At 43.8% G+C, this 9703-nt stretch overlaps 1 pseudogene; it reads left to right on the top strand.

The window, feature by feature from the left end:
* Window positions 1–345: 345 nt before the first annotated feature.
* On the top strand, window positions 346–9439 carry LOC115464685 (annotated as a pseudogene).
* The last annotated feature ends 264 nt before the right edge of the window (window positions 9440–9703 follow it).

Genomic DNA, 9703 nt, shown 5'->3' on the forward strand with positions numbered 1-9703 from the left:
TGCTGGGATAGTCAAACTGTTGAAGCATTTTGGCTGGAACTGGGTCGGTGTCATTGCAGCTGATGATGAAAACAGCATGAGGGCTGTGCAGATCCTGAGAGAAGGGATTGAGCAGAGTGGAGGTTGCATTGAATTCATAGAAACCATCCAAGAGTCCAGTTCAACCCATGATTCAAAATATAACTAATATTTACAAACACCATCGTTACATCTTCAGCTAAAGTGATTATTTTGTATTGTAATAGAGACCGTCACTGATTTAATAAGATTTACACCCATTTGGCAAGTACCGGGAAAAGGTCTGGATCATAACAGCTGAATGGTTATTTGTCTTTCCCTCAAACAATGTCGATAGGAAAAACACCCTTTGCTTTCACTGTGGGAAAGAGGACTATTCCAAGCTTTCACAAATTTGTCCGTGAGGTGAATCCTGCTCTATTTTCAAGTGATGTATTCATAGAGTCATGGTGGAAGGACCTGTGTAACAACAAGTGCCCTAAGAGCATCAACGATCCTGCAGCAGTGGATGAAACGTTTGACTACATCTTACACTGTGACATCGTAATCCTTGGAAGCAGTTATAATGTGTACAATGCTGGTGTATGGTCCTGGCACATGCCTGCATGACATGATCACTTCTGGTTCTAGAAATAGTATCCTGTTACGTGGAGAACGTGAGAATGTTTTGGATTTTTCACCATGGAAGGTAATATCCTTTGACGGAGGAATGCTATTTTCAGAAACAAGTGATAGTCAATAATTGCAGGATGCAGTGAAGTCTGTATAGTCACACAGATGCTTCCTGCTCACCGTCAGAGATGTGCACCAATTTCAAAGATACAAGTGGATTGTAAAGCATATAGTGGAGGAGTGGCCTAGTGGTTAGAGTGGTGGACTTTGGTTCTGGGGAACTGGGTTCAATTCCCACTGCAGGCACAGGCAGCTCCTTGTGACTCTGGGCAAGTCACTTAACCCTCCATTAGCCCATATAAGCCACATTGAGATTGTTATGAGTGGGAAAGCGTGGGGTACAAATGTAAAAAATATATATATATATATATGATGAGAGTAGTATAAATTGCACAAATGTCAGAGCTTCATTTGTAAATTACTTCCACAGCGGGTACATCTTTTTTCCAATTTGTCAAAACATCTGCCCTTATCATCTGTCTCTGTGTTCAATGAGCTTTCTTCTTTTGATCATATACTCTCCTCTGCTGCTTTTAGATGACTTCATCCTGCTGTAGGTGGTTATATATATATTTTGTAAGAAGCCAATTCCTACCTATGTACTCGCTTATGTCTAGGGGGCGTGGCCTCTGCCCAACCTTAGCTGCATGGAAAATAACGGACAGACCAATGGAATATATTAGTTTATTTATACAGTGTTATATACAAAAATATAGAAAACTCTTATCAGCTTATAGCATCAGCAATTCCTGATTGCATGCACAATGATACCAAAAAATATAGAGAATAACTATGATTATCCTATTGGCTAATCTGTAATGACAGATAAACACAATACCAAGATCCTAATGATTACCACACAAATCTTATACTAGGCTAACAGCAACTAGAGATCATAAATCCTGACGTCACACATCTGATGGGTCCGAGCACAGACTAATTATCTAACCCAGCCTGAAGGAAGTAAACTATGATCTCACCGTCCCGGTCACCAGATCAGATTCCTTCCGATACCTCAGCCGAATGTCTCAGCGAGGTCCCACAAGCTCAGGTGATGCACTTGTCTTGATCAGCCACAGATGATACAGACGCAGTATAGATCCTGTAGACAGCTGTAACCTGGGGAAAAGCTTTGCCAGGTATTATCAGTAAGTCTCTCAGGTAAATCAGGTGCTTGCAGAAATGCAAGTGTTCTTCTCCTCTTTTCTTCTGTTCTTCTCTCTTCGGTTCCTCCGCAACTAACTTCTTCTGTTCCCGCTTCTCAGACCAATCAGTTTTCTGGGAGCCAATCAGAAATAATCCCACCATGTACTCCCAGCATCTGTATGAAGCTTCCTTTGTCCGTCTTATCTCGTACGCTCTCTCTCTCTCCCTCAGGGACATGCATTCTCCCCCGATACAGAGTGACCTTGGAGGTGGTGCAGGCTTCAGTAAATCTATTACAAGCTGAAATGCTGACTTCTGCACAGTTGGTAGTCAGACATATAGGTGAAAGGTTGCAGCGTCCATTTTGGCTGTAAAGGTGCTCTCATATGCACACAGGGTGGGTGAGATCACAGCAAATACTCCTACACTGCCCTGTCTAACTCTGCATCATCTTTCTTGGGTTTAACCTCTGCCGCTAATCTTACTCAACATGTTTCTTTTCCTATCCACTCTGTTGGCAATGTAAGCTACCTAACCATAAAGTTCAAGTTGGTGAGGTTTCCTTCTCTGGTCCCCTCCTCTATGTCTACTCTCTCTCTCTGTTCCCTGGTCTAAGGCTTAGGAGCAACCTGAGGAAGTATTATTTCACAGAAAGGGTGGTGGAGGCATGGAATGGCCTCCCGATGGAGGTGGTAGAGTCGAGGACTGTTCCAGAGTTTTAAAAGGCATGGAATAAGCATGTGGGATCGCTTAGGAACAGGAAGAATTAGGGGTTACAGAGGATGGGCAGACTGGATGGGTCATATGGCCTTTATCTGCTGTCATGTTTCTACGTTTTTGTTTCTAATCACCTGATTATTTCCTTTTCTCTCTCTCTCTCTTTTCCAGTGCCTCCACCCCTCACTTCCCCTCTCTTTCCCTGGTCCCCTCCTCTATGCCTGTGTTCCCTGGTCTGATTCCTTTTCTCTTTCTCTTGCAGGGCCTCCACCCTCACCCCCCCCCCCCCACACACACACACACACACACGTCTTGCCCTCCCAGTCATGCCCCAATAGACTCAGCTTTCAATCTTTTTGTGATAATCTCAATCAGCTCTCCCCCCTTCACCTATCTCCTTCTGTTAGCTCAGGTGACTTATTTAAATTCCTTGCTTCAGCATCTCCTTGAGAGTTACATGGAAATCCCCCAGCCTCGTATCTGACATTTACTCTTGCACCAACATGGTTTCTTAAAACTCTATAAATTCAGAGTCAAACAGAGATTCAAGTCGACCAATAAAACAGAGGTTGTTCCTGCACAACTTTTACTCCAAATTATCTATCTTGTCATCAAAGGTAAATGTTTCTACATGAGAGCCAGCTGGGCTTGGACCTATGACAAGGCCTCTGCCATGTTGGAAGTATGTTTCTCTACTTTCTGCATGCAGCGCCTTATCTCAGGCCATGTCATTCAGTTATGCAGATACCTTTTGAAATGGCTATCCAGAGCCTCAACTACTGCTGAGGAAAGTGTTTGAATAAGCATGCCATCATCCACCTCCACCATCTTGCAGTCTGTGGATTAGGGCTTCTCTTTCACTTTTCCTTTTGATTTAGCCATCATTACCATAAGCCGTTGTAATTTCTGCCGCTTAGCTATGCGGGTGCTGGCATAACTGCTGGTTCCACCACTTTAAACATGAGTGGTCAGAGCTGATATTCAAATAGCTATACCTGGTTTAGTGCCACTGAATATCAGGGCTAGGCAGCCACAGGGCTTTTTATATAGCTATAAATATAGGTAGAGATAGATAGGTAGATAACCGTGTACATACAGCTGGAATAATTACCCAGATAACATCCATTACATCATGTTGCTCTGAAATTAAAGTCCATCCCTAAAATGAGATTATATGTGTTTGATATTATGAATGTATTCCTGCAGTGAGTTCATTAATAAAAATGTTTTGCTTCCCATTAGCTTCATCATTATCTGAAGAAGCTTCGTTTTAACAATGTTCTGGGTGAAGAAATGTTTTTTGATGAGAATGGTGATCTCGCCATTGGATATGATATTATAAGCACAGTAATTCTACCTGATGGGTCACGGAGTAATGACATTGTTGGAAGCTATAATCCTTATGCTCCACCAGAGAAGAGCTTTACCATCAATGAGAAGACAATTGTGTGGGAGGACTTGTTCAGCCAGGTCAGATGTAAAATGGAAACCAGTGAACCTTGCACATATCATGCGTGTTTTTATAAAACATATAAGAATATCAAATGTGATCACTGTTCCTTATAAACTCAGTAGGAGTCCTCTAACTATACTACTGCCAGTAGGTGGTGAGGGCTTCAAGATCCCCAGGCAGACATGTGAATGGACACACATTGATGATGTGTTCTATTGCTTGGTAGATGCCATAGGGGCCTTGTGGATCACCTCTAAATACCCAGTGCCGTTCTTTGGATGCTTACTGACTACAGTCTGACTGAAATTGGTATAGTCATGATCACAAATGACTTTTAAAGTTGCCAGCTTACCTTTGTGGTCAGCCATATCTTGCATCTCAGACTGCTTAAAGTCAGGTGTGGGCTGGAAGGTAAAGCCAGACTGAATTTCTCAACAGAAGGTGTCTTGCAAGGGTGTTGTAAATGTCATGGTGAAGTGGAAGCTCTGAGATATTTTTGGATCTGAGCAAGCAAACTAGCTGTGGTGCTCCAATGACGAATGTCTGATGTTGCGGTATTAATTATCATTGTTAGTAAATGAGTATCAGTGGGTCATAGAGGGCCACTAATGATCCATATAGTACAATTCAGCATTATGCCTTCCAAATGTACATATGCAGATTGGGCCAAGTACTCATTAAGTTCTATGTTACACCATATAAACCTCACTAACTTGAACTTTATGGTTAGGTATAGTTCTCATACCTCATTCCCATGTTCTCCTGAGTAGCTTGGTAATGAGACAAAAAAAAACGTAAAAGGCTAGAACCACCTCACGTTTACAAAGAAACTGCATCTGCAAAGTCGTATTCCAGTGTTATCACAACTTTGTACAATTATTTTCTCAATCCTCAGGCACCTCCTCAGTCCAGATGCAACCCAAGTTGCCTTCCTGGGTTCAGGAAATTAACTAGGGAAGGAAAGTCCATTTGCTGTTATGACTGTATTCGCTGTTCAGAAGGCGAGATCTCCAACCAAACTGGTGAGCGATGACATTATAATGAGACATGCCCTTGGGCACTGATTATTCATCATTGAGCCCATATCAAGCCTTTGCAGTCAGCGCTGCAAAAATACTAATGGGTATGGCTATAAAAAAAAAAAGCAAGGTATTGATCACCAGTATCCAGATAAATTTAGTACTCACATGGATATGTTTTATATAAACATATCGGTCCATTATTCATTGTGGGGTGCTGGGTATCTTTGGGGCAGAAAATAGGCATATTCTGTGCTAATCAGCGCAGCTATATTCCATGCAGCAACTTATTAGCGCTTGATTAGCAGGGAACCCTAACTGCCTAGAAAATAGGTGTTGGTAAGTGATTTTCGGTGATAATGGAAACTAAGGACGCCCATCTCAGAAACGACCAAATGCAAGCCCTTTGGTCGTGGGAGGAGCCAGCATTCATAATGCACTGGTCCCCCTGACATGCCAAGACACCAACCAGGCATCTTCCGATTTGTGTCCAAAGATGGGCATCCTTCTCTTTCAAAAATGAGCCTGCAAATGTTCCCACACTAATGGTGAAATTTTAGAGTAAGCTGCTTTATGGGAGCATTTGGATTTGATAATACAGGGCACACAGAATTGATATGATGGAAAAATTATATAGTTCTTCCCAGTGTTTTGTGGTATTGCTACTCTTGACTTCTATTGATATCAGTCAGAACTTTAGAACACATGGAGGGGCATAACCGAAGGGGTCGCCCAAGTTTTGCTGAGGACATCCTCGCAAAACATCCCGGTGGAGGGGCGGGGAAACCTGTATTATCGAAACAAGATGGATGTCCATCTTTCATTTCGATAATAGGGTCGGGGATCACCCAAATCTTGACATTTAGGTCGTCCTTAAAGATGGTCATCCCTAGACTTGGTCGTTTCTGATTTTCGGCGATAATGGAAACTAAGGACGTCCATCTCAGAAATGACCAAATGCAAGCCCTTTGGTCATGGGAGGAGCCAGCATTCATAGTGCACTGGTCCCCCTGACATGCCAAGACACCAACCAGGCATCTTCCAATTTGTGTCGAAAGATGGGCGTCCTTCTCTTTCGAAAATGTGCCTGCAAATGTTCTGTTTTGTGGGTTTTAAAGGATTTTTGTCCAAATTTGCAAATATAAGAACGTAAGAGTTGCCCTAATGAGTTAGATCAAAGGTCTATCTAACCTGGTATCCTCTTTCCAACAGTTGTCAATCCAAGTCACAAGTACATAGCAGAATCTCAAAAAGTAGATACTCCATGTCCCTTTTTCCCCCAGGAATAAGCTTTGGCTTTCCCCAGATCTACCTTAATAATGTTTTAAGAATTTTTTCTCCAGGAATTTGTTTAAACTTTTTCATAACGCAGCTAACTACTGTACTTCTGTCCCTTGCCCTTTGGGAGGGGAAGACACTTCAGCCTTGGAGATACACTCCTTGGCTAGTATAAGAGAAACAATCAGACTCGGATAAGCAGCAACCAAGTAAAATCTTTACTGGTATTTCTTTTAGTCAGTACAAAAGTGATTGTTCCCTCTGGAGTATTTTTGTCACACAGCCAGCAAGACATTCAGACTGAGTTACAAGGCTGCTCAGTTTGGCTTTCTCATTCTGTACTTATATACTGTTATAAGTTTCATTTCTTCTAAAACATACGATTCCTCTTGTTTTTACTTATCTAATATAATAATTCGCACCTCCAACTTTCTGAAACTGACTCCGTGGCAGCGTAGCAGTGAAGCCGTGAAGCCCTGAAGTGTTCGTAGGCTTCGTAATCGCTCCGCCCTCTGAGGGCAGGGAAGGCTGCATGCTAACGCAACGTCAGAAAGAGAAGGGACCAACCACAGGAATTGCACTCGCTCTCATAGCCCCGCCCTCCCATCCTCGTAGCCCTGCTAATCTGAACAGACAGCTGGCTAAGTTCCACGCGCCGTGTTCTGCTCTCCTGCCCTCGGAGCCCCTGCTCCCTGCAGCCACCCATGTCCAGCGACCCTCCTCTCTCCCCTGCCCCCCTCCAGCCACCCAAATCCAGCAACCCTCCTCTCTCCCCTGCACCCCTCCAGCCACCCATTTCCAGCGACCCTCCTCTCTCCCCCTGCCCCGGCCTTGCCTGCCTGCTGCTGGCGCTGGCACTGACCCTCCCCCGCTGCTGGATCGCTGTTCAAAATGGCCACCGAGACTTACAAGGGCGGCCTCCAAGACTTCAGCAGAAGTCTCACGGCCCGCCACTGGAAGTCTCGGTGGCCATTTTGAACCCCGATCCGGCAGCGGGGGAGGGTCAGCGCAAGCAGCAGGCAGGCAAGACCGGGGCAGGGGGAGAGGAGGGTTGCTGGGCATGGGTGGCTGAAGGGGGGCAGGGAGAGAGGAGGGTCACTGGACATGGGTGGCTGGAGGGGGGCAGGGGCAGAGGAGGGTCACTGGACATGGGTGGCTGAAGGGGGGGCGGGGGAGAGAGGAGGGTCACTGGACATGGGTGGCTGCAGGGGGGGCAGGGGAGAGAAGAGGGTCACTGGACATGGGTGGCTGCAGGGGGGCAGGGGAGAGAGGAGGGTCACTGGACATGGGTGGCTGGAGGGGGCAGGGGAGAGGGAGGGAGGGAGGGGGTCCTGTGACCTGATGGAGGGAGGGGGTCCTGAGACCAGAGAGGTGGGGTGGAAGGGGGTCCTCAGACCATAAATGGGGGGAAGGGGGGGTCCTGAGAGAGGGGGGTGGGGCACATACTCTCTGTCTCTCAAATACACTCTCTCTGACACACTCTCTGTCTATCACACTCTATCTCTCTGTCACACACACACAGTCTCTGTCTCTCTCTGTCTCACACACACAGACACTCTGTCTCTCACACAAACACTGTGTCGTACCATGGCTATGCAAAATTCAGATATATTACAGTAACCAGCACATTTCAGGAAAGGACAGTCCTGCTTCACACCACTGGAAATTATTCATTACCATCAGAGCACATTCCTCCTAAAACTTCCCTTAGAAACATTCATGGTAGAAGGTGATTATCTTGCTAGTGCCCATTTCATTTCAATCAGAAACGGGCTTTTTTTTTACTAGTTGTACATAAAAGGATATTTTCTATTTTCTACACTATACATAAAAGGTTATTTCCTTTATTCTTACCAGCCTCTCCTGTCCAAGTATATTTGAAAGAGTAAACAAACATTTTATGTTTACCTGTTCATACAGACCTCTGGCATATCGCCATTCTGCTCCATGCTGAAGAGCCCTAACTTCTTTAGCCTTTCCTAATATGAGATTTGATCTATCCTTTTAATCAAACTTCTCTGTACCGTTTGTAATAATGCTATGCAACTACAAGAATACTATACAATATTTGAGGTGTGGTTGAAAAAGGTTTGGCTGATAGTGAGTAAGTTTAAAAAAGGACACTAATATTTAGGTGCCTAGAAGATGCCTGGAAGGAGTCTCTTCTATAAAAGTACATAGACATTCATGTATGTTCTGCAACAGATGCTTTGAGATAATAAGACAATATTTTTCATTCTCAGATATGGATACCTGTATGATATGCCCAGAGGACCAATGGCCTAATCAGAAGAAAGATGCCTGCATCCCAAAAGTAATAACCTTCTTGTCCTATGAAGAGCCTTTGGGGATAACTTTGACTTTCATCATAATTTTCCTCTTTCTCATCACTGCTGTTATTCTGGGAATCTTCATTTACTACCATAGTGAAAGCCAACAACCGAGACCTCAGTTATATTCTCCTCATCTCACTCATGCTCTGCTTTCTCTGTTCTATGATATTCATTGGACGACCTGAAAAGGTGACTTGTATTCTCCGACAGATTGTCTTTGGGATCACGTTTTCCATTTCACTCTCCTCTGTATTAGCAAAAACCATTACTGTGGCCATGGCCTTCCAAGCCACCAAACCTGGGAACAAGCTTCGGAAATGGATGGGTTCCAGGTTCTCAAACTCTATAGTCCTTTCCTGTTCCCTTCTTCAGGCTCTTCTCTGTCTCATCTGGTTGTGTACTGCTCCTCCCTTCCCATATCTTAATATGAGATCAGAAACTGGAACAATACTAATTGAATGTAACGAAGGGTCATAGTTGCATTTTACTGTGTTCTGGGATATCTAGGATTTTTGGCTGGTATCAGCTTCATCATAGCTTTCATAGCAAGAAATCTACCTGACGGTTTCAATGAGGCCAAGTACATCACCTTCAGTATGCTGGTGTTCTGCAGTGTCTGGGTCTCCTTCATCCCAACATATCTGAGCACAAAGGGCAAGTACGTGGTAGCAGTGGAGATATTTGCTATCCTGGCTTCAAGTGCTGGACTTCTGGGCTGTATCTTTCTCCCTAAGTGCTTCATTATTCTGCTGAGGCCTGAAAGGAACAGTAGAAAATTCCTAACTAAAAACTGGAATGATTAAATTTGTGCAAATGATAGATTAGTTTATTATTGTTACCATTTGTTGGGCAAATCCAAAGTGACTTACCTGTGTTTGTTTTTGCAGAAGCTGTATCGCTGGTCAAGGCCATCCTACTGTTCACATATTTTTCTTTATTATCATTTTAGCTAAAATAAGTTGTTATTCACAATTTGAACATAAAATTTAAGTAAATATTACAGCCAATAACAATTTTGTCATTGATACATTGTTGGATTAAACCTTATACATGTGAGTAGCTTTTCA

This window comes from Microcaecilia unicolor, chromosome 3 (genome assembly GCF_901765095.1).
Source record: "Microcaecilia unicolor chromosome 3, aMicUni1.1, whole genome shotgun sequence".
Taxonomy (NCBI): Eukaryota; Metazoa; Chordata; class Amphibia; order Gymnophiona; family Siphonopidae; genus Microcaecilia; species Microcaecilia unicolor.